The sequence below is a fragment of the Sarcophilus harrisii genome, chromosome 4, assembly GCF_902635505.1.
Source record: "Sarcophilus harrisii chromosome 4, mSarHar1.11, whole genome shotgun sequence".
Taxonomy (NCBI): domain Eukaryota; kingdom Metazoa; phylum Chordata; class Mammalia; order Dasyuromorphia; family Dasyuridae; genus Sarcophilus; species Sarcophilus harrisii.
In genome coordinates, this window is record NC_045429.1 from 47,551,388 (window position 1) to 47,578,808 (window position 27,421).

Below are 27,421 nucleotides of genomic sequence, written 5' to 3' on the forward strand. Positions count from 1 at the left end.
ATTACAAATGAGTAAATTAAGACATGTTTCTAAGGTCACACAATTAGCAAGGTGAATGACAAGATCTGTGTCTCTCTCAATTAAATGATATCATGGCTAGCATCATCCTTAGATTTCCAGACAATGATTTCAGGGTCACAGATTCTGACTTCTCAAATGTTGACAATTAGCTAAATATTTGACTTATGGTTGTCAGAAATTTTCATACATTAGCTTGGCTGTGTTACTTCAGCAGTAAGCTGGGAAGTGTCCAGTGTATTTGGCAAATAGATTAGAGTTTCCTGCTGTCTCCATTATCTTTCTCTAACAATGATTTAATCTCCTTATAATGCCAAGCCTATGTATCAAGCCAAGAGTGTTATTCCTGGGTTCACATAAGTTTGTTTCAGTTTTGTAGAGTTATATAAACTCCCCTTACATCCAAAACCTATTACAAATAAGATTTCTGATGAAGATTCATTCAGTCCTCAAATATTTATTATGCAAAGAAGTGTTCTTGAAGATATTAAGCTAGGGTTCATCACTATTACTTTGGATGACAAAAGATAAATTCAAGCCAATTCAACAAATATTGTTTTTAAGTACCACTACATGTATAATACTATGTTAGATGAAGGGAAAAAATATTTCAAAACAAATGCATACAGACTGGCCCACAATATGCTAATAATCTTTTGAGTGATGAGACATATAAAAAACAACTCTAATACAAGTCACAATCTAATCATTGCATAAGGAGAGAGCCCAATGGAAATTTAGGGAGGGATCACTTTCTGTAAAGATCAGAAAAGATATTATGAAAGAGATGCCATTTTCCCAAATTTAGAAAGGAAAAGCTTCAGTATTTAGGGGAAAGGATGCAAGCTATTCTAGCATGAGAACTAAAATTTAGAAATATACAGAGACAGGAGAGAGAAGGTTAGATCAGAGAAGAGTTAAAAGTCCAGCTTAGGAAGAACATAAAATTCTATAGTTAGATTTTTAAAATTAACTTTACAAGAATGTGGGTAAAGAGACATATGTTGACATTTCATGCGATAGAGACAGAAATTTAATTGATGAAAATTTCACACATGAATAGTATTATTATGTGGCAAAATGTATGCAAAGTGCCTTTCAAAAATTAAAGAACTAGATAAATTGCAATTAATATCACTACTATGTAGTTGCTCCAAAAGCCAGTTTATTAGTCAGGTCAATTAATCCAAGTATAGTACTCAGAGAAAGAACCTTCTTATATCATCCCTAGTGAAACGCTATATGAATTTCACATTTTTATTAAAGCAATAATAAAATAGAGCAATTTATTAGTTTCATTATGTTTCAGTCAGTCAACAATTATTTAATTTCTTGTTATGTACCAAGCACTTTTCTAAGCAATAAGGATACAGCAACAATTACAAAATAAGGAAATTCACATTTCCTTTACCACATGCAAATAACTATGTATTATGCAAGATACATGGAGTACAAATTTAAGGCATTCATAGATGGAAAGAACTGGATCAGGGGAAACCAGGAAAGCTTTTTGCTCCATGCAGAAGGTAGGCTTTGAACTATTTTTAAAAAGATAGCTTTTTCTGGGTATAGATAGCATTTTCCATTATGTGTGTTTTGGACTTGTCTTGAATCTCTGTATAACTAAGAAGAAATAAGTCTTTCACTAAGAAGAAATAAGTCTTTCATAGCTGATCATTATACAATGGTTTTGATACTATGTGCAATGTTATCCTAGTTATGTTCACTTCTCTTTGTATCAGTGCATGTAAGTTTTTTTAGGTTTTTCTAAAATCTGTCTGCTCATCATTTTATTATACTACAATTGTATTCCATTACATTGATATATCACAATTTCTGGTATATGAACAATTTCCCCAATTGATGCATATGTACTTTATTCCCAATTCTTTGCCACCACAAAAAGAGCTATTATAAATATTTTACATGAAGAGACTTATCGCCTTTTTATGATCTCTTGGGGTTTTTTATCTAATAGTAGTATTGCTGGATCAAAGTGTATGGACAGTTTGATTGTTTTTTGAGCATAGCTCCAAATTATTCTCTAGAATGGTTGCATCAGTTTACAACTCCACCAATAATGCATTAATGTCCAATTTTCCAATATCCTCTCCACCATTCATCATTTGCCTTTTCTTAATATTAACCAATCTAATTGTTGAGAGGTAGTACCTGAATTGTTCTTATTTTCATTTCTCTAATCAATAGTGATTTAAAACACTTTTCATATAAGTATAGAAGGCTTTTATGTCTTGTTCTGAAAAAAAATGTTCACATCTTTTGTTGATCCATTTAGTATTTGGGGAAGGAATTGTATTCTTACAAATGTAACTGTCCTCTATATTTTTGAGAAATGAATGGACGGTTTTTAGAAGAAAAAACAAAAAGATCAAAAGAAAATGCTCTAAATTAATATTGATTAGAGAAATGAAAATTAAAATAATTTTGATGTACTACCTCATCGTTATTTCATTGACTCACATGACAGAAAAGAAAAACAACAAATATTGAATATGATGTGGAAATATGTGGACACTAATGCACTGCTGAAGAAGTTGTGGATTTACCAAAGAAAATAATTTGAACTATGCCTAAATGACTATAAAACTGAATACCATTTGGTTGTTCTTTTCATTTACATCACTTAAGATCATAATACTAGGAAACACTTTTTCAATCCATCTAGAGACACCCAGTCACAAAGACTCTTATTAATGCTTAATCACATCTGCTCTTTAAACAAGTATTTGAAAGTTTTTGGAAAGTTTTCTTCAAAGTAATTAACCATTGAAAGCAGAATTTGATTTAGCATAAATTCTAAAAAAAAGTAAAAATACAATTTTTGAAAAAATATATGCTTCATTATTATATTAATTTCAAGATAATTAGATTTGTGATCACTAAAGGATATACAGTGATATCGGGTATCAGTGGAAGTTATTTAGCTATGGAATTTATAACAATATTATCTTCATTGTCACTATCGTTCTTACCAGCAACATCTTTATCACTGTCCCCATTACTATCATCATCGTCATCAGCATTTTCACTTAATATGTACACACCACAATCACAGATATCATGACGACAAAACAGTCATGGTGCTATTTAACATCTTCTAGAAATCAAGGTCAAAGTCCAAATGTTATTGAAAAATGAAGTTTTTTTTATTTTGTTAAATTTTCTTTTGCTATCTAAAATAGGGTTTATTTCATGGGTGATATAAGGTTAGGAAGAATGTAATCTAAAATACTTTGATTAGAAAATTAAACAGTTCAATCAGGAATGAATGAATGAATGAAAAAAAAATTACACACACAGATTTAATATTGGGGTAGATACCAAAGTGAAATATTTTATTATTAAAGTGAGGCAGTTCTTGATCTAAACTATCTTATAATCTAATGGGAGGATACAATAAATTGAGGGTAGTGGTATCCAATGAAAGATGAGATTGCTTTCTTTCTTTCTTTTTATTTTGTCTGAGGAGTCACAAGAATGGGAAATTGAATCATAAACCCAAATCCATTGTTCTATCATTTGCAAAATCAATCATATTATTGATTAGTTTCATGTTTCCAGAGCAGGAGAAGAATAGTAGAGATGAGAGTGAAAGTTAGCAGGAGGGAAGAAGGCAAGGTTTTACAAGATATCCAATATGAATATGATTGCCCCATCATCTTGGGTCAGCTAGATACTATCTTTTGGAGGATTTTACATTCAGCTACTAGCCAGTTAAGTTCAGTGCTATGATAGAGTTCAAAATTGAATAGATTTATTTACTGAGGGAAAGATGTGTAGGCTTTGATGTTGATGGGTCTGATTCTCATAAGAAATATCATGTAGCAAAAGCAAAGTAGATAGTCACTGACTGCCAGAATACTAGTCAAATAGACATGGTATATAAAAAGACCAAAATGAAACTATTTAGCATATGAGACAAGTCTTTTATGGAAGACATAAGAAAATATAGAGCAAATTATGTAGGATATGAAGGGATCATTGTGTGGCAATTTATGCCAGTGAAGAGAGTATCTACATCAGTGGGATCATAATTTCATTGGAGTACTATATCACAAAGTAGACAAAAGCTGTTAGAAGACAATAATATTTTCTGTGCTATTTGACCTTGGAACACCATTATCTTTGAATGGCTATTAATTGGCAGTTTTTCTGGGTACAAAATTCTCCTTGAATTTTGTAGTAAACATTACTGTATAAAAGTCTTTTTTGTCTATATGCTACCTTGAAAGTCTTGCTTACAGAAGATCCAAAAATATAACAAAGAGCATTTTCCATCATATGTCTATGCTCTCCTATCAAATTTTCTACAAAATTAAAATTTAATAGCATAATAATCCAATGAATTGCTGTCTTACCTGCAGTCATCTTTTATTAGGCCAATTTCATGGAAAAGCTGTTGCGTTGAGTTGGTCATAAATCATTATCTGTACTTCACTAGTCAGTGTACTGGGACTGGCCCTTAGTCAGTATCCTGTGTATTCAAATATGATAATGAGTTTTCTTATCAAAAATTAAATTATATTAAATACCAATCTTGGCTTCAATGACCGGGGGGGCGGGGGGGTTGGGAGGGGGAAGTCTGCCAACAAAATAAAACCTGGCAGAATGACAAATTTGTTTCTGCCTGATTTACAAAGCAAACCTTCAACATTTTCACTGAAAAATAAACAGTGTTGGTTGTTTTCAAGAATAATATCATTGTACTTTTGTTAACAATTATGAGAAATAAGGGAGGAAAGACAAAATTTAGTAACACAAACCATTTTAAATGCCATTTTTATGCTTTTGTCTTTAAGGAAATACCCAGAGAAAGTAAATAGAGGGGTTTGCTTTTATTATTTCCTCTAATCAACATTAACTGGGAGAGGTAACAGTATCTTCCCACTTCCTCCCATCCAAACCAACAGAATATTTTAAATTTCTCTGACTTACTTATCACATATTATATTCTATTACAGTTGTCTTTGTTTTTTTTTATTCACATAGATTTGAATTCTATAATGACAAAGATGGGGATTTCCACATAATTATTGCTTTAGAAATGTTTGTTGAATAAAAATGGAAGAACAATGAAATTCAAATGGGTAAGTGCTTTTATTTTAAGAATACCTAATCTCAAATCTGATCAATTCCTATTTTATTGACTAATTCTATCCAATTACTAATAATTTTGCTAGGTGAAGTGGGAGAATCAACTTGTGTCTTGTGTTTAGTTTCAAATTCAGTTGTTAAGGAGAAAGAAACTCCACTGTACAACTTTGCAGAAAAAGAAATAATAGTCATCCAGTACTCATCAATAACAATTTCACTACCACTTGGGAGCTGGTTGATTTTATAAAGCTCATTAAACAATCTAAACGGAAAAAAGGAACCATTAGAGAATAGATGTTTTGATTATATGTCTGCATATGAAAGTGATAGTTTTGCTTCCTAAATTCTGTTCTGGTAATAAGATTTGTGATGAATTATGGGCACCATAGCTAAATAAGGGCATTGGTCAACTAGAGAATGTCCTTATAAGATAAACCAAAATGTTGAAAGACCATAAGTGAAGGCAATCTGGAAATTAAATGAAGAACTAAAAATATTTATCCTGCAGAGAAGACTAAGGGGGAGAGTTGATGCCAGTAAGTACATAAAAGGTTGACATATGGAAGAGTTGCTAAAATTGTTTTTGGACTCTGAGTTAGAAAGACAGAAGTTTAAAAAAGGCTAATTTAAGCAAGAGATAGAGGGAGGGGGGAATTCCAACCAATTAGGACAATCCAAAAGTGGAATAGCATGACTTTGTTATCCTCATTAAAAGCAATTTGCTGTTGTGGGTAAAAATGATGGAATTGGAATCTGGAATACCTGGGTTAATTTCCATTTCAGAAATTTACTAGCTTTTTAACTTTTGTAAATTACTTTACACCTCTCAGGTCTTCATTGGTTAAAAAAAAAAAATGGGGTTATAGTAGCTGGGTTTGGGAGAGTAACAAATGATAATATTTTTAAAAACATTTTGCAAAACTTAAGGTCCTATATAAATGTTTATTATTGTTGTAATCATTTTTATATGATTTTAAAAATAGTTCTGAAAGAGACCTTAGTAGAAATTAAATCAAACATTCTCATTTTACAGAAAAGGAAAGTGAGCCACAGAGAAGTTAAGTGGATGTCTTGAGGTCACATGTTTGAAAAGCTTCAGTTGTTGAATACAGGTCTTCCTGACTCCAAATCCAGCAGTCTATCAACTGATTTTTACTGTTTCTGGAAATCTTTTAATAAAATTTCACAATTTTTTCAATAAAACCAGAACTTACTTTTATTTATTAGTACATTTTAATTTTCTCTAAATTTTATTAACCTTTTCTTTGATTTTAGGATTTCTATTTTGGTGTTCAGTTGTTGCATGTCACATTCATCATTCTATTTTTTCTCTTTTGTTGATGTAAACAATTAGGCATATAATTTTCCCCTTAAGAACAGTTTAGTCTGGATGCTACATTTTTTAGTATATTGTCTCGTTATTATAATCTTCAATAACTATTGATTGCTTCATTGATTTTTTTTAATACACTCCCTTAGGATTAAGTTGTTTAGTTAATTTAGGTTAGCAATTAATCTATGATTCAGAGACCTTTTATTGAATGTGATATTTATTGTAGTGTGATGCAAAAGGATATATTTAATATTTTTCCTTTTATGTACTTGTTTTTAAGGTTTTTATACCCCAAAATTTGGTCAATTTTTATGGAGTTGTCATGAGTACCTGAAAAAATGCTTTGTCTCTTCTTTTCCCATTCAATGTTCTTCATAGGTCTATCAATAAAGTTCCAATTATATTTTTCTTTTTTTTTAATAGCTTTTTATTTACAAGTTATATGCATGGGTAATTTTATAGCATTGACAATTGCTAAACCTTTTGTTCCAATTTTTCCCCTCCTTCCCCCCACCTCCTCCCCTAGATGACAGGATGAACAGTAGATGTTAAATATATTAAAGTATAAATTAAATACATAATAAGTACACATGCCCAAACCATTATTTTTCTGTACAAAAAGAATCGGACTCTGAAATATTGTACAATTAGCCTGTGAAGGAAATCCAAAATGCAGGCAGGCAAAAACATAGGGATTGGGAATTCAATGTAATGGTTCTTAGTCATCTCCCAGAGTTCTTTCGCTGGGTGTAACTGGTTAGCTCCATTGGAACTGATTTGGTTCATCTCATTGCTGAAGATGGCCAGGTCCATTTTCTAGGATCCATCATATAGTATTGTATTTGAAGTATATAATGATCTTCTGGCCCTGCTTGTTTCACTCAGCATCAATTCATGTAAGTTTCTCCAGGCCTTTTTGAAATCATCCTATTGGTCATTTCTTACCAAACAATAATATCCCATAATATTCATATACCAAAATTTATTCACCCATTTTCCAATTGATGGGCATCTACCCAGTTTCCAATTTCTGGCCACTACAAAAAGGACTGCCACAAATATCCATGCACATACAGGTCCCTTTCCCTTCTTTATGACCAATTATTTTTTTTCAAACCTCTTTCTTATTTATTTTATCATTAGAGTTATCTTAGTCAGAGAGGGGTAAATTGAGTTTTCATACAAGTATAATTTCACTGTCAATTGCCTAATATAACTCATTTAAATTTTCCATCAAGAAGGTGGATGCCAACATATAATGAATATATGTTCATCATGGATATTTTTGATTCATTGTCTATGCTAACAAAATGGATTTTCCATGGGTATCTCTTTTGATTAGATCAACTTTTGCTTTTACTTTTTCTGAAATCATGATTACTATACTCATTCCATTTTCACTTCCGCATAATAGATTCTGGTCTACTCCTTATTGCAACTTCGGTGATTGTTATATGCAGTTTAAAATGTCTCTTTAAAAAAATTAATTATTCACATTTTTATAAACTACAAGTAACAATTTCAAATTAAAAATCATTTTTTTTAGTTTCTGTTCCAAATTCTATCCCTTCCTCTTGTTCATCTCACCTCCTTGAAAAGGCAATTTTATTGAGTACTGAACTTAATTGTTAATAGTGCTGAAAATAAAAGTGAAATGATGCTTCTCCTCATAGAATTTATGCTCCAATGAGGAAACATATTATATGTGAGAAGTAGTCATCAGGTAAAAGTGTTTTGATATAGGAAGGCTAGGGCATATTGCTGCATTAGAAAAGTCAATTAGCATATTTTTTTCTGAAATAATTTTATTAATTACAGAAGTAATTGGTCTGATAGAATATCTGAAAGCAAGAAGCAGAAAAAATGGAGAGAGTATACATATAGTATCACTTCAGATAATATTGGGTTGAAAAGCTAAGATTTGGTCTAAGGAAGTTTATAGATAATGAGATTTTACCAAAGCTATTCACAAAGGATCAAAAAATAAAAATGTTGAGAATATGCAAAACTCCTACATTCTACCTTACAAAGGAGGGAGACTTTCTAATTTCCATTTTCCTGGAAGTATCTAATGAATTAAGAGGCATCAGAAAGTTCTAAATTTCAAAAGTTATAGCATGGACAAATCTCTTGTCTGGACTCTCAATATCTCAAAGGACTTTGACTATAGGCATTCTCTAGGGAGACAGGTAATAATAGTAGGGAGGGATGCTCTTCAGTCAACTCTATGTTCTTTAAGAAATAATTTGGCACTGAAACTAAGTTTTGTTACTCTGGAGGGTCATAATTACATCCAATTAAAAATCTCATTTTTTTCATGCTGCATATGAGATCATCAGTCCCTATGTTTAGGCATTGCTGGTCTATAAGTTTAAATGTTACAGTTGATATGTCTAGACCTTAGTTGGCTCCCATGATAAATTCCCTCAACTTCAGAACCCAGACAAAGGTAACTTTTATTCCCCATTCATATGTAGATTTGCTCCTCATCAGAAATAATAAGATAACAAGAAATGGAAATGAAGGGAAAAATGCAGGGATTTATTTGCTCTCATGGGTACTTACTGATTTTTCTGCCAAAAAGGGGAAAAAAAACACAGTGTTTTTGACACTGTGTTAAGGGGGAAGATGAGTGGGAAAGTAGGTCATGAAGGAGTTCAGCTCTACAAATGGTGGATATGCTACATATTTCAGCAGCATTTCTGATTTTTAAAAGTAGCTTTTGAAGAAGGGTCAAAGCCAGAATCTAGCCTAATAAAATAATTAAAGGCAGTTTTCACCAGTCAGCATTTATTTTAGTTTCTATTTCCCCCTCGGAATGGAAACAGTGCTGGCAATTAGTTTAAATTAGACTATGTGGGGATATTATTTGTGGAACAAAAATAAGTTTCTCTTTGTAATTAAATTTAATGGCATTTCATTGGAGGGAGTTGTTCAAGTTTTCCAAGACTAGCACAGCTCCAATCATTTGAGAACTTAGAAGTTCATGCTTAGAATAAGTCACCTGGCACCTTCCCTTATGTCTTATCAATTTTTAACATGCTTAGCAGACAAACAGTAACAACTTCATAGTTTGAAAAAAAAACATCTATTCCTAAGGTTTATCAAGATTCTGATGCTATTTACATATGATGTTAAGTTTAAATACTCTGAAATCCTAGCTTTTTATTATTATTCTTATTATTATGGTTTATAATTGTACTTGTTCCCTTCCCCCTTCTAGTTTCTTTTGTTATTTGCACATCATTTCAGACTATTGCAAGAAACAAGGTTTGAACTCAACTATCTCTGCCTTTGAGGCTGGTTCTTTATCTATTAGTCAATAAGCTAATATACATTTATTAAGTGTCCATTCTGTGCCAAGCACTGTTAAGTTTTAGAGATGTAAAAAATGAGTCTGAACGAGAATTCAAAGCATACAATTTTCACCTTCTTTACTTTGCTTTTTCTTTCCTGTGTTTTTTTCCCATTTCTTCTGATCTTTCTTTCACAAGACTAATATAGAAATATGTTCAAAATGATTGTGCATGTATAACTTATATCAGATTGCTTGCTGTTTTGGGGAGGGGGTAAATAAAGGAAGGAGAGAGAAAAAAATCCAGAACTCAAAATCTTACAAAAATGAATGTTTAAAACCATTTTTATATGTAATTGGAAAAATACTATAAAATACAAACAAAAAAGAAATAATTAACAGAATGAATTATATATGCTGTCTCCCTGCTTTTAATAAAGATCTGAAATTTTTCTTTTGATTTATTTTTTTTTCCTCCTTGAATGTGCCATTCTTTATAACCCAAGGTCAAGTCCTTTTTCCCCCGCTCACTCCTATACTTCTTCAAACCTTAGAGTTATCACCTATTTCTATTAAACAATTTAATGTCAACTATTTTTTTACAAAGAAATATTTATCTCAAAAAGATAGAAGGAATCACCCTATGGAAATTTCCTCCCAACATCTCAAGGCTTAAGGTTTTATGGGCCAGAACCCTCTACTTGAAACAAAGATTCTTACAAGGTGCTAAATCAATGGAATTGATAAGACAATGGTTATCTAGTTATCTAGTTTAGCATGGTGATTAATAGTTTTCTAGTTCAGTACATGTACATAGTATTTAATATAGTTCTACAAGATTCACACCTATGATAATATAATTATAATAGAGGATATAAGCTGGGACAAACTCAGCCAGACAGATTCATTCCATCTCATACCACCATGGTGGCAGGGTCTCCTCCTTTGCTTTTCCACTGAAACCAAGGCTCTAGAAGACCTCCAAGAAAGCTGGCCCAGTTCCAGGCAAGGAAAGTAGACTGTGAAGGAGATAATAAAAAATTTGGACTTTAACACCTGGCTATATTTTGGTGATTATTCTACTGAAATGAAAGCTGGTCCTGAGACCTCCAGAAAACTAACCAGAATACTACAATAAGGGAAACAGCATACTACCTATTATGAATCAGTCTCTAGGGAAAATTGGCACAGACATTAGTTTCTATTCATATCCTGATTCAAATTCATATCCAGATGCAGAATCATTTTGGGGTATTTTTTTTCTCTCTTATTACTGACAAATTGTGAAATGTGGCCCTCATGACTTCAAAGCTGGCTACAAAACTGGGTTTGGATCTCCTAGAACTTCCTGAAATCACAAGGTCATAGCTTCCAATTTTCTGCATTTAAAATAAATATAAATAAAGAAAAAATGACAGCAACAAAGCTAAAGCATCTAGTTGTGGATCTTCATAATTGCCTTATGTGGGGAAATGATCAAAGCTTCTACCCTTACAGCATTGTTTCACACAAGAATGAAAGAAGTCAGCCTAAAAGAAGTAACAAAGTAAGTGCTTTTGAGTATTTCCCCAGTTTTGGCTTCACATTTGCAGACTATCAAAGAGGTCACTATTCACCCTATGGTTAGTAAACCAAAATCTACAACAGAATATGTAAACAGAATCCAAAGTCCATTTGGAAATTGACTCAGAAGAAAACTCTTTTCATATTAATAAGGACTAGACACATTAGTCTCTTTGGTGATCCCAAACCATGCACTCTTGACTCCAGGTCATTTCTGAATAAGGGGCAAAGGAATGAGGGCAGGGCTTGATAATAATAAATATAAAATGAAAATGGTAATTATTAGTAAATATTTTTATTCATACTCTTGACACCAAAAAGAAGTCTTGTATAAAATGTCATATAATCTAACAAAAGATAGAATATTTGGAAATGAAAATTATGGATGTTTTTCTGTTCAAATCAAGTTATATTGATTCTGTTGCCAAAAAACTAACACTCAAGAATGATAATTGATTATTTTATGGAACCACTTTAAGGAACAATGATTTATAACATCTACAAAATAAACCTTGGTAGAAATCTTGAAATTAACTTTTTTTTTTTCAAAAAGAAAATGAAATTGCTAAAGTTTAGAACACTTTGGGTCTTTTATCAGCCTTCCACAATAACTCAGCTATTCAGGAAGTGACAATTAGTGGAAGTATTCATTTAACATGTAATCTGTTTTATTCAATATTGATATGATTTAATTGTTGATTTATTTGATTCAGAGCTTAATACAAATGTGCAGTCTTAATTAACAGGTGGTACATATGACTAAGTGAATAATGCATTTGATTTAATAGGGGATGCACTATATATGGCTCTAAGGGTGATTAGTCTTTTTAGTAAGTGATTAATCCATTCCAAAAGGTGATGTATCCTTTCCAATAGGAGGTAAATCAAATTTATATTAAAATATGTTTCTTTCTTCCATTTTTAAAAAATTGTGCTATATAAGACAAGGAACAAGTTTGCCCTCAAGTGGACTTCAAAGGCAGATCATGGTTCAAAAGGAAAATATATATGGAGCCATGGATTTTATGTTTAGAATAACAGGGATGTTTCTACACTAGTCTCCCTTTATTAGTTTCTCTTTATTTTTGCTGTGCCATTTATTTCTTAAGCTTCTTATTTGAAGATATCAGATTAACACTAGAATCATAATATTAATCATGATCAGGAAGTTTATGGAAGTGTTTGTCTAATGTCCCAGGAAGGACTTCACTAGATTAAATTGCAGTTCTGCATTTTATCTCAATTTCTGAGTTTTCTGAATCCAGGTTAAAATAGTTTGAAGGCATCATGTATTCTCCAGCTGGTTTCTATTGGTATTAATAAATATTTATATAAAGGGGTCTTTGTGAACCCACATTCTCTTGGTGCTTCTGGTTATTCTGACTTTTCCTTCTTAGTTACCTTGGCTAGATTGTTCCACTACCTTGAGGGCAGATATTCTTTATTTTTTTTTCTAATTTGCATCCTCAATGGCTAGCATAATTCCTGGTATATATTAGATATCTGAAATATGATGACTAGTTGGTTAATTGATCTATATCCCATTGTTTTTGTTTTGGAATATCCCAGAAATCTCCCCTATTTTTTCTTCATTCTTTACCTTTCCTACTTCTTCAAATTCCATTCACATCTTTATCCCTTTTTGTAGAGACTTTGTTTTGTTTTGTTTTGTTTAATCCCTTAGCTCACTATTTCTTCCATTCTTTTTGAAAATATTTTGTAGATTTGCAGTAATTTGCTTCATTATTTTTTAAAGTTGTATTTATTTTTCTTGGGCTACTTTTGGTTAAAGTGTTTGCAAGCAGAATAATGCTAGTGTCTCTTGCTTCAAATATCACTTGTTAGTAAAATACATTATTATTGATTAGGCTCAAATTTTAAAGATGTATCATTTTAGTGGTGTATCAATTTCCTTTTCCTTGTGTGAGGATTTTTTTTGTGTGAATATGTACATTACATACACAGGTACATTTGTGTATACGTATAAGTAAATATACACACATACTGACTACATATAAGTGTATGCATATACAAACATGCATATTTCTATATGTGTATGCATATTGTATATGAAATGTATATGTATGTTTGTATTCTTCCAATGAGCACAGCATAATTTTGTATTAAATCAAATTTTCTTTTCTTTATATTAGAAGTATTTTTTTTCCTCCAGGCTACTTGCAAAATCTATTTACTGTCATCAGAATTCTTAAATTGAATGACTACATGTATTAGAAATTGAATGATAGATTTGCTTTATTTGTTTCTGCAAAGTTATACAAACTTATTATAGTTCCTACATTATAATCTTAAATCTTTTAATTGTCATGTTCTTTTGGGACACCAACAATCCTTAAGTTATTTTTTGCCTGTCTCCAACATTGATGATCCTGGCATGTTATGGACCAGAACTCTGAACTTGAAACAAAGGATTGAAACAAAGTGCTAAGTCAATGGAATTGATAGAGACAATGATTATTTAGCATGGTATTTACCAGTTCTCTAGTTCAGGACATGTATTTAGTACTTACTAAAGTTCTACAAGATTTACATCTTTAAGAGAACATATATAATCTAGGAGCCTCAACCAAGATTCATTTGGGGAGATTCAAAAGCCAGAGAGTTCAAGTTCTCAGAACCAAGACTACAGAAGGCCTCTAAGAAAGCTAACCAGGGCACAGGAAAGGAGACAAGACTTGGAAAGAAATGATAAAGAATTTGGACTTTAATACTTGTCTGCATTTTGTGTGATTACTGAACTGAAACTAAGGCTGCCTCCAGAGACCCCAAGGAAACCTCAAAAAGAGAAGATTACATTTTAGAGAAGAATATTATACTGGCATATTTGGAGATCATGTTTTTGTTTTTGTTTTAACATTATTGTCCTTTCTGTCCTGACTTTTTTTTCACTTCAATATTTTTATTATCACTCTACTAATTTTCCTTTGCATTTTCTAGAAAGTTTTCATCTTACATTTATTTTTATTTCCTAATTTGTGAATTAAGTTTTTTTTTTTATTAATTCTGCTTTGTTGGTTATAAACTCTCACATTGGTTCATTTTTCATTTCTTTCATTATAAATTTTACTTCTCTTTTGAGCCATTCTTTAATTTCTTATTTTTGTTCTTTATTCTTTACATATTCCATGGGATTCTGTCTTTCTTTTATCCCCAATAGTATTTTATTATTCTAAATGTATTCAAATATATAGTTTTCAGCATTCACCTTTGCAAAAATCTGATGTTTCAAATGTTCTCACTTTCTCCCTCCTCTCCAAGACAGCAATTAATCTGATATATGTTAAACATATGCAATTCTTCTAAATATATTTCCATATTTGTCATGCACAAGAAAAATCATGTCAAAAGGGGAAAAAAAAAACCTACAAAAAAGGAAACAAATAAACAGATGAAAATACTGTGCTTTTATTCACATTCAGTCTTCATGTTTCTCTCTCTGGATGTGGATGATACTTTCCATCCCAACTCTATTGGAATTGCCCTGAATCATGTCATTCTTGAAAAGAGCCAAGTCCATCATAGTTTATCAAACATAATCTTGTTTCTTTATAAAATATTCTGTTGGTTCTTCTCACTTCACTTGGCATCATTTCATATAAGTTTTCCCATGCTTTTCTGAAATCAATCTGCTCATCATTTCTTATAGAACAATAATATTCTATTATATTCATATACCATAACTTATTTAGCTATTCCCCAATTGATGGGCACTAAATTCTGTCTTTCATTGAATTTAACTCCAATCATCCTAAAATGGCAAGGAGGGTTTTAGGCCCTTAATGGGGTTATTTAAAGTTCAGGCAAGGCAGAAATCAATATACTCTCTTCTTATAACTAGTCCTTCTCACATGTTTGGGAACAATTAGTGTTTACTTTTTTTGGATGGGGAGGAAGGAACTGAATTAATAAGCAGTTTATAACAGGACAGATATCCCAGAATGAGGCCACATTGGTTTTTATGTCCATCATGGTATCATAGAGTTTGGTGATGAAAGGGTTCTAAGTGAATGATTTAGGAATTAGCATTCTGTAATCCTAATTCAAGTGACCAAAATCAAAAAGTATTAAAGTTCTAGGCACTGTGCTAAATGCAGATGACTCAGCAAAAGTTTAAAAAAAAAAAAAAGAAACAAAACATCCCTACTCTCAAAAAAGTTAGAGTTTATAGGGTGAGGCAAAATGCAAACAAGTATGTACAAACAAAATAAATTCAGGATAGATTATTTATAGAGGATTAGAGAGCTAAGTGTTAAGGGGGAATTCCTAAGGCTACTTAAAGAAGATGGCTATTGGACCTAAATGTATCCAAGGATTCCAACAGATAGAAATGACAAAGAGAATTACACTCACAGGGAACAGTCAAAGAAAATGTCCAGTTAGGAAATAGAGGTGTTTGTTCAAGGAACATCAAAAAGGCAAATTTATTAAATAACAGGGTAAGTGGAGAATAGTAAGGTATAAGAAAATTGGGAAATGATCCTGGTAATCAAATGACCCAGAAATCTTATATTCTAGCTCTATCTTTCTCTTTTGATGAGCATATTATTTCCCATGGATTCAATTATTGTTTCTATGCAGATGACTTCCAGATTTGTATATCAAACCCTCCTCTTTCTCCTGGTCATCAGTACCATATCATTTACTTCTTATTGAATGTGTGCATTTAGATATCTCATAAGCTCAAAAGAGCTCTTTCCCTCCATATGGTTTTTGTTAATTTGGTTATTAATATGGCCAATTATATTGATAGTTTCCCTAATATTGAACCAGCCCTGCATTCCTGGTATAAATCCTCCTTGATCATAGTGTATTATCCTGGGGATGATTTTCTGTAGTCTTTTTGCTAATATCTTTTTAAGATTTTAGCATCAATATTCTTGGGAGATTGGTCTATAACTTTCTTTCTCTGTTTTCAACCTACCTGGTTTGGTATCAGTACCATGTCTGTGTCTTAGAAGAATTTGGTGGACTCCTTCATTCCCTATTTTATCAAATAATTTATATAGCATTGGGCCCAATTGTTCTTTAAATGTTTGGTAGAATTCACAATTAAATCCATCTGGTCCTGGGGATTTTCTTGGGGAGTTGTTTAATTGCCTGTTCTATTTCTTTTCTGAAATGGACTATTCAACAATTTACTTCCTCCTCTGTTAGTCCTGGAATCTATATTTTTTGGAGGTAGTCATCCATTTCCTTGGGTTATCAAATTTATTGGCATAAAGTTGAGCAAAATAACTCCTTATTATTTCTCTAATTTCCTGTTCATTGGTTGGAAAGTTCTCCCTTTTCATTTTAAGACTACTAATTTCATTTTCCTCCCTCCTTTTCTAATCAGTTTCCAAACATCTATTTTATTGGCTTTCATAGAACCAACTCTTAGTTTTATTAATTAGTTCAATAGTTTTTACTTTCAATATTTTAATTTCTCCTTTTAATTTTAGAATTTCAAATTTAGTATTTGATTGGGGGTTTTTAATTTGGCCTTTTTTTTAGCTTTTTTAGTTGCAAGTCCAATTCATTGATCTTTTCTTTCTCTGTTTTATTCAAGTAAGCCTCTAAGGATATAAAATTCCCTCTTATTACTGCTTTGGATGCATCCCACAAATTTTGGTATGACGTCTCATCATTGTCATTATCTTGGTGAATTATTAATTGTATCTAAATTTGCTCTTCACCCAATCATTCTTTAAGATGAATTGTTTAGTTTCAATTACTTTTGTCTATTTACCCTCTTTTTTGTTGAATGTAGTTTTATTGCATCATGATCTGAAAAAAGGCATTTACTATTTCTGCTTTCTTGCATTTAATTTAGGTCTTTATGTCCTAATATATGGTCAATTTTGAATAGGTTCCATGAACTGCTGAGGAAAAGTATATTCCTTTCTATCTCCATTCAATTTTCTCCAAAGATCGAACATACCTAATTTTTCTAATATTCTATTTACTTCTTTAATTTCTTTATTTGTTTTGTGGTTTGATTTGTCTAATTCTGAGAGTGCAAGGTTGAGATCTCCCACTATTACAGTTTTTGTCTTTTCTTCTTGCAATCTCTTAACTTCTCCTTTAGGAAGTTGGATGCCATACCACTTGGTGCATATATGTTTAATATGGATATTGCTTCGTTGTTTTATGCTCTCTTTGAGGATTAGTTTCCTTCCTTATCTCTTTTAATCAGATCAATTTTGCTTTTTGTGATCTGAGATAAGGATAGCTACCCTCTTTTTGACTTCACCTGAAGCATAATAGATTTTGCTCCAGCCTTTTATCTTTACTCTATATGTATCTCCCTGCTTTAAATGTGTTTCTTGTAAACAACATATTGTAGGGTTCTGACTTTTGATCCAGTCTGCTATCTGCTCCTCTTTATGGGGGAGTTCATCTCATTCACATTTACGATTACAATTACTAAATCTGTATTTCCTGCCATCCTAATAACCCCAGATTATGCTTTACTTTTTCTTGCCTCCCCCAACCCTCTTTCCCCTTTTAGAACTTATGTACCCTGCTTGTATCACGATATTTACCCTATTTAGAATCCCTCACTCCCCTTTGAATCTTTTCCCCTTCCTTCCCTTATTACTCTTTTTCTTTTCCCTTTTCCTCTGCCTTTTTAATGAGGGCGAGGAGAGAATTTTCTCTAAAACAAATTCAATTATTTTCCTTTGAGCAAACTCGTGAGGTAAGATTCACTGTTCCTCCCCTCTCTAAATTCCCTCAGATATGATAAGTTTCCTTTGCCTCTTCATGGGATGTGGTTTCCCTCTTTTTATCCTCCTTCCCACCTTATTCTGCCATCATCCCTTTTCCATATCTACTTCCCTTTTTATGTTATATCAGTAAAATCAAATTATACATGTATTCTTTTTGTATATCCATAACAGAAATACAATTCTCAAGAGTTCTTTTTACCTTTTCTGCATCTCTTGAGTTCTATGGTTGGAGATCAAATTTTTTTGTTTAGTTCTGGTTTTTTCCTTAGAAACAAATGGAATTCATTTGTTTCATTAAATGTCCATCTTCTTTCCTGGAAGAAAATGCTCAGCTTAGCTGGGTAGTTTATTCTTGGTTGCATCCCAAGTTCTTTTGCCTTTCGGGATATCAGATTCCAGGCCCTTCGATCCTTTAATGGCAGCCAGCAGATCTTGGGTGATCCTTTGTGGCACCTCAGTATTTAAATTGTTTTTTTTTTTGGCTGTTAGAAATTTTTCCTTAATCTGATAGTTCTGAAATTTGCCAATATTCCTTGGGTTTTATTTTGGGTCTCTTTTAGAAGGTGTTCGATGAATTCTTTCAATCCTATTTACCTTCTGTTCTATTACATCTGGGCAGTTCTCTTTTGTGATTTCTTGAAAATAGTATCTAGGCTCTTTTTTCATCATAATTATTGGAAAGTCAATAATCCTCAGATTATTTCTCCCAGATCTATTTTCCAAGTCTGTCATTTTGCAAGTAGATAATTCATGGTTTTTCCAGTTTGTCATTTTTGGTTTTGCTTGACTGATTTCTTGCTGTCTCAATGAATCAGTTTCTATTTTTCATTCTAATTTTAAAATTATTTTCTTCATTAGCTTTTTTACTTCTTTCTGTATATGTCCAATTGAGTTTTAAATGTATTGTTTTGCTCTGTGGAATTTTTTCCATTTCACTAATTTTTTTAGTGAATTATTTTCTTTTCAATTCACAGATCCTACTTTCTTGTGAGTTCTTTGTCTTTTCCAATTCACAAATCCTACTTTCTAGTGAATTCTGTATTTTTTCCAATTCACAATTCTTACTTTCCTGAGATTTTTTTACTTTTTCCAATTCACAAATTTTGTTTCCCTGCACTTCCTGGGAATTTTTTCTTTTCCAATTTGTATTTCAGGAAGTTGTTGCTCTCTTGTAAGGCTTCTCTTTCCTTTCCCCATTTATCTTCTAACTCTCTTTTGAGACTTTTGATGGTCTCTTCTATGAGAGCATCATGTAAAAGGGGACAGGTATTGTCTGGTGCCTATTTGCTATTAGTCTCTTCAGGTTTGCTGCCCTGCTCATTTTCTACATAGAAGCTGTTGATCGTTCTTTTCATCTTTTTATTCATGTTTTAAAGCCTTTAGGGTATGTCTCCTAGGCAAGGGTTTTACCAGCTTCCTCTGCAGAACAGGAGAGATGTAAACCGGTTGCCGGCTCCAAGGTATAGGAGTGCTCTGAGTGAGAGTTTTCCCTTCTCCCAACAGGAGGTGGATTCAGCACTGGCTGAGCTATTGAAGTGCCCAGTTGGGCTGTGTGGGTTAGCGATTGCCCTAGGCTAGAGACTAAGGGGTGAAAGTGTCACTGCCCCAGGCCAGAGCCTCTTATAGGGCTGTGGATATTAGCAGCTGACTGCAAACCCACCGATTCTACCGGAATTCTGCCTTCAGTCTCTGCCCAACAAATCGGCCCTGTGAAAGCTCTAATGGCCCCAAGCCGAGTCCCCCACTGGGCAGATTAGAGGCTAACCTGGGCTGTGCCTCTCTACTGTGCAGGTTCGTAACTGCGCCAAGGAAAAGCCCTGTACTGCAGGTTGGGGCTGTGAGCTTGTGCTGAGATCTGTGCTTTCACTTTCGGTTTGAGGCTCTCCTCGGAACCTAATTTCTCTCCCAGTCTGCGCCGATCTCCCCCCTGGCCCTGGAACAAACCTTTTTTGGCGAGACTGCAGATTTTCTTTGGCTGGTGAGTTGTTATACTTTTTATCTTTATGAATTGTAGCAGTCAAGACTATTTTTGAGGCTCGATATAATATTGATAAAGAGGATAAGAGAAGAGCTTAGAAAGTCACGTGTGCCTTCTCTGCCATCTTGGCTCCGCCCTCTCTTATGTGATTACTAAAGCAATTCTAACATACCAAGCTATTGTTGTCCCTAATTCTACTGAGAAAACTGAGGTTAGAAGATATTAAGTGATTTGCCCCATGTCATATAGTTAGCAAGACAGTGAGCTCAGAGGCATGAGAAATAGAGTTTGGGACCTAGCTTCATAATAGATTTGAGTTAAAATCAAGACTCAGACTTTTAATAGCTGTATGAAATTGGCAAATCTCTTAACCTCAGTTTCATCACCTGTAAAACGAGGATCATAATAAAATCTGCTCTCTGGATTTGTATAAAGATCAGATGAGTTAGTATTTCTAAAGGCTTTATTATTATTAATATCATCACCATCATCATCATCACTATCATCATTATTGTTATAAATGAAGCAGGATTATAACCTAGGTCTTCCTTGATTCTACAATTCACAATATATTAAAGTAACAAAATATCTATGAAATACTGTGTCTATGATCTGGTGATGTAAAAATGAAAATGAATATAGTATAGTCCCTATTCTCAAGGTGCTTACATTCTAATTAATGGGAAAGGTGTATTCAAACATATAATATTAGGTAGAATGGAGGGGAAAACATTATTAGGACTCTAATAATGAGGTGAAGTATCATAAGATATGTGACAAAAGGAAAAGCACTTTCAAGATATCAAGAAAAATATTATTCATGTTTCTCAAATTTTCTAACTTCAGAGATTTAGAAGTAAAAGGGAACTTTGTGACCTTTAATCTAAACCACTTATTTTATATTTAGAATTTTACTTAGGATCAATGTATTTAAAACTTGGATTTTTTTTTTTGAATTCTTGAATTAAATTTATTCTTGATTATTCAATGAAAGCATTGTCTGGTTTATTTTTTACTTTCAAAGAAAATCATGGCTTCTCTTCCTGAAATTCTATAAGTCACTTTTTAGTTGTGATATTCCTGAACTGAGTTCATAAGGTGTCTGTCTTAATCAAAGGAAAGTAAAAATTGAATTAGATTTTCAAACAAAATAAATACATGTGAAATATGGCATAATTACATTAAACAGATTGAGAAAATCTTAATAAAACATATAGTGGGTGGGTATCAGTGCCCCTAGAATTCTTGTATCCTGGAGAAAATTATTTGCATAAAAAAACTGCATTAAAATATCTCTCTTATTGACATTTGCATTGGTGGGAGGGGAGTGCTGTGAAATCTTATGGCCTTATTCTTTAATTATGAAATGATGGCCCTCTACCCTGAGGTACCATCTTGCCTTTACAGCTTTATTCTACCTTAAATCCTCTTTAATGAAGAATCTACTCTAATTTGGACTGTTATCAGTGGCCTTACATGTCCTACATTCTCTTGTGTTTGCTCAAAAAATTGCTTGATTATTCCTTATATCTGAAATCCTCTGCCTTATAATTATTCTCTGATAAAACATTATTCATCCTTTAAAACATAGTAAGTGACATCTTCTCCATGTAGTTTTCTTTGTTCATCTCTTTTGAAAAATGATCTTTCTTTTCTTCCACTGGACATGGCTTTGTACTGCTCTTACTCAGCTTTGCCTAATCTAAAAATAGCTCCTGATCAATACTAATAATGAATCTTGTATAGAAGTTTCATGTGTTTGAATTTATACTAGTTTAAGTTATAATTATGTAAAATATGATGTTGGTTACAGCTAAATGGAAATATACAGTGAAAATTTTAAAAAAGAATGAATGCTTATGTGATTTGATATTCAGTAGTATTGATAGTGATAGTGGAAATAGTAGTAGCTGTTGTAGTAGTAGTAGTAGTAATAGCAGCAGTAGTAGTAGTAGTAGTAGTAGTATTTATATTATTTATGAAAAGAAATAAAGAGGGATATTTTGACAAGATAAATAGAAAACTCTCCATGGATAATCTATAGGTTCAAATTCACATTCTGTCATTTTAAGTTCCTACATTTATCATTACATTCATAGGTATGTAAAAGCTCAAAATCAAGAGTAATCTCCTGAAGTAAAGGAAAATGGAATTGCAAGAATAAGAGAATTTTAGATATAATTCCAGGCAATAGACTATGACAAGACAAACCTGATCAGTAAACATAACTTTATCTAATTGGCCTGACAGTAAATGTTTATATAGATTAGTGCAGGCAATTTGAAAAATATAAGGAAGATTTGTAAAGAAAATCAAAATCAATCCTGTATAAAAGCCTGAAATCAGAATATTTATATATAATTATTATTTATTATTGTTTGATTGTTCAGTTCTGATCTCAAGAACTATAATATACTATGCCCTTCTATGCTCCATTATTTTCCAAAGTCTTTTTAAATTCAGGTTTATTGCTTCCATGACACTATCTATCCATCTCAGCCTCCATTGTTCCCTTTTCCTTTTACCTTCAATTGTTCCCAGTGTCAGAGTCTTTTTCAATAAAGCTCTTTTTCAGTAAGTTTCAGTTTCTCATTAAGTGATAAAAGTATTTTTAAGTTTCAGTTTCTATATTTAACCTTCTGGTGAACATCTTAAATCAATATTTTTAAGTATTGGCTGACTTGATCTCCTTGCTGTCCAATGGAATCTCAAAAATCTTCAGCACCACAATTCAAATTTGGCATATTTTAGCTTTCTTTATAGTCAAACTCTCACAGCCATATATTACTACTGGAAAGACAACAGCTTTGACTCTGCCCACCTTTGTTGTAACTCTAGCATGTTTGAATTGGTTTGTTTGTTTTGCTTCTTGCAAAATTTTCTTTTTGATCTGGGAATTTTGAAATTTGACAATAATATTCACAAAGTATTTTTTTGAGGTGATGAGGTGGATTTCCTATATTTCTACTTTCCCTTCCTGTTCTATCATATCTTTCCAGGAGAACTTTCATTGATTATTATTGATTATTTCTTAAATTATTGTGACTAAGTCCTTTTTCATAATCCAATTAGAAGTCCAAGGTAGCCCAATTTTTTTTTTGTTTGTTTTTTGATATATTCTCCAGATCTGTTTTTTTTTTTTTCCCCTTATGTGTAAAGTATGAGCTAGTTCCTTGGAAGGCCTTATGGTCAGTCAGAGTCAGGATAAATCAAAGTCCTTGGCCTTTATGAGAAGATGTGAAGGAGGCAGGCAAGCTTAGCACCATGGCTTGCCAAAGATGTATCCTGTATTCTGAAGTCTGGAGTCTCCAGCCTCTCTCCTCCTCATCCTGCAGTCAAGTCACACTGACCTCTCTCCCCCAGCCCTCCAATCCTTTCTATGATTCTCTCATTACCACCCATTCAGCTGCAGTAGTGGTGAGGAGAGCCTTCATCTAAATATATGCTAATAAAGCCATTGTCTTATATCAAATAGGTAATTAGCCTTAAGTGCCCTGCATTCTCAGATTCAAGTGCACCTTTTCAGAGTTTCAGTCCTTTATACTTACATTAAATATCCTGTTTATTTTCTTTATCCTTTCTATTTTATCTTATTATTTTTTCATCTTTTATACTTTCACTGGCTTTCCCTTTGAACAGATTATAATTTTCAAAAAAAAATATTTTCTTCTTTAAGACTTTGTGTCATTGGGGGAGGGGGGGAGGGTGTGAAGCCAAGATGGCATAGTGAAGCCAGGAAGTTGCTGGAAGTCTCCCAGTTTCCCTTTAAAACCACATGAAAACCAAGCCTCTTTAAAAATTCTAATGGAATGAAACCATTCAAGATAGATTGTGGGGCTCCAAGAAAGGTTGTTTAGTCCAATTCAGATGGAATCTGGGAAAAGCAGTGAAAGGGTTTTAAACACAGCAGATCATCAAATGGGACTCTCAGTCCTGGTTTAATAGAGGTGAAGACCAGAAAGGCAGCCTGCAATTCCAGCTCTGAAAACAACCAAACTGTTTCCTGGAAAGAGCAGACAAAACTATTACAAGCAAACACAAGGGGCTAGTCCATGTGCTCAAAGCAAAAGCTCAGAGCTGCATGAGAAACTTGGGACAGAGACCATTTTTCCCAGTAGCAGAGCCTGACCACAAAAGTAAAAAAATAGCAAATACCAAAAAAGAAAGAAAGAAAGAAAGAAAGAAAGAAAGAAAGAAAGAAAGAAAGAAAGAAAGAAAGAAAGAAAGAAAGAAAGAAAGAAAGAAAAGTGAACAAGAAACAGAAAAGAGCCTTGACCACAGAAAATTACTGTGGTGACAGGGAAGACAAAAATAGTAACTCAGAGGAGGACAAAATGTCCTCAGAGGAAATCTGAAGGAGTGAAATGAATTGGTCTTAAGGCCAAAACGGCTTTTTGGAAATGCTCATAAAAGATTTTAAATAGCAAATAAGAGAGGTAGGAGAAAACAATGAGAAAAGAAATTAGAGGAAGTGTAAAGTCAGGTAAATGCTCAGAGCTACCCAGGAAGCTTGGGATAGCACCACCTTTACCCCAGAAGCAGAGTTCCACCTTAAAAGTTAAAAAAAAAAAAAAAAAAAAGAGGAAATACCAAAAGAAAAGGAAAGAAAATGAGCCAGGAACAGAAAAGAACCTTGACCACTTGACCATAGAAAGCTACTATGGTGACAAAGCAGATCAAAATACAAATTGAGATGAGGACAGAATATATATAGAAGAAATCTCAAAGAGTGAGGTAAACCCAAAGAGGCTTTTTGGAAATGCTCAAAAAAAAAAAAAAAAAAAAAAACTTCAAAAGACAAATAACAGAGGTAGAACAAAAATGTGAAAAGAAATGAGAGGTATACAAGAGAGCGTCGACAATTTGGAAAAGAAAGGGAAAAACTTGTCTGAAGAAAACAACTTACCAGGGGTCCTCAAACTTTTTAAATAGGGGGCCAGTTCACTGTCCCTCAGACTGTTGGAGGGTCAGACTATAGTAAAAACAAAAACTTTGTTTTGTGGGCCTTTAAATAAAGAAACTTCATAGCACTGGGTGAGGGGGATAAATGTCCTCAGCTGCTGCATCTGGCCCATGGGCCATAGTTTGAGGACACCTGACTTAAACAATAGAATTAACCAAATGGAAAAAGAGATTAAAAAAAGATAACTGAATAAAAATCATACATTAAAAACCATAACAGCGCAAGTAGAAGCTAATAACTGTGAGCCAGAAAGAATCAGCCAAATAAAATAAAAAGAATGAAAAAAATGGAAGAAAATGTAAAATATTTCATTGGTAATACAGCCAACCTGGAAAATAGATCCAGAAGAGATAATTTTAAAATTATTGGCCTGCCTAAACTCCGTGACCAAAAAAAAGAGTCTGGATAACATTCTATAAGAAGTCATTAAGAAAAATTGCCCCAATATTCAAGAAACAGAGGGAAAAATACTAATTAAAAAAACCTATTCATCACATCTGGAGAAAAATTCCACAAGGAAAGCCCCAAAGAACATTGTTGTGAAACTGCAAAACTATAATCTCAAAGAAAAAATACTGCAAGCTGCCAGACCAAAAAAAAGAGAGGAAAGGGGAAGTATAATGGCACAACTAATTCACATGAAGAGGTGCAAAAGACCTAATATATATAATTGAGGGAAAAAAAAGAGAAGTGATAAGTATTCTCTAAAGCTTGATCTCATCAGTTTTGGCTCTAAGAGGAAATTATTTAATCATTCAGGTGGGTATAGAAATGTGTTTACTTCAGCTGAAGTATAATATATTTTGTTCCAGCCTTTTACCTTTATGCTGTATATATCTGTGTCAAATGTGTTTCCTGTAAACAACATATTGTAGGATTCTGGTTTTTAATCCATTCTTTTATTTGCTTCTGGTTTATGAGAGAATTTATCCCATTCACAGTAATTGATATGATTACCAGCTCTGTATTTCCCTCTATTTTATTTTCTCTCCCATATATACTTTTGTTCTCTTTTTTCATACTGTCCTGTTTCTTTTTTTAACCCACTCTGTAATATTCTCTCTAAAATGTAATGTTCTCTTGTTGGGGTTTTCTTAGGGTCTCTGGAGGCAGCCTTCATTTTTGTTCAGTAATCACCCCAAACTCAGTCAGGTTCCTTTATTGTCTCCTTCAAAGTCTTGTCTCCTTCACTTGGGGCTCAGCTAGTTTTTCTGGAGGCCTTCTCAATCTTGGTTTCAGTGGAGAAGCAAAGGAGGGCAGCCTGTCATGATTTCTCTGTCTTCCTTTGTTCTGATTCTGGCTGAGTTTGTTTGGGCTTATATCCTCTCTAATCAAAGGTATGAATCTTGTAGGACTATAGTAAGTACTAAGTACATGTACTAAAGGAGAGAACTGTTAAGCACCATACTAAATTAGATAACTATTATCTCTTTTAATTCCACTAACTTAGCACCTTGTTTCAAGTCCTGTCCTATAACACCACCCCACCCAATACTTTATCTCCTAATTTATCATGCTTCAGTTGAAGTTAAAAAAAAAAAAAAAGCAGAGAGAAATTTTGATCTGAGATAAATCAAAAGTAAAAGTAGATCTTATTTTGAAAAAAATAGAAAGGAAAGTATTTCTTGATAAAAGATACTATAAATAATGAAGTAGTAACTATACTAAATGTTTATATGCCAAGTGGTAAAACAAGCAAATTCCTAGAGAAGATTTTAAGCCAGTTGCAGGAAGAAATATTTAGGAAAACTTTCTAGTGAGGGACTTCAACCTTCCCTTCTCAGAATTAAATAAATCTAATCACAAAATAAACAAGAAAGAGACAAGTAAAGTTAATAGGTTTTTTTGTATGTTTGTTTGTTTGTTTTTATGAAAACCTAGTTACAATAGAATTCTGGAGAAAATAGACTAGGGATAGTAAGGAATACACCTTTTTCTCAGCAGTACATATAATCTAACCATGTATTAGGGCATAAAAATCTCACAATCAAATAAAAAAAAAAAGTCAGAAACATACATGCTTCCTTTTCAGACCACAATGCAATAAAATCATATTCAATAAAGGTCCAGGGCAAGATTGATTAATCATTTGGAAATTAAATAATCTAATTCTAAAGAATGAGTCAGTCAAAAAACAAATCACAGAAATTATCCATAATTTCACGCAAGATAATGACAACAATGAGACAACATACCAAACCTATGAGATGCAGCCGAAACAGTTCTTGGGGAGATTGTATATCTCTAAATAGCTACAGAAATAAAATAGAAAAAAGTTGAGATCAATGAATTCAGCATACAAATAAAAAAAGCTAGAAAAAGAACAAATGAAACGCCCAGTTAAATACCAAATTAGAAATTTTGAAATTCAAGGAAAAGATAAGTAAAATTGAAAGTAAGAAAACTATTGAACTAATTAATAAGA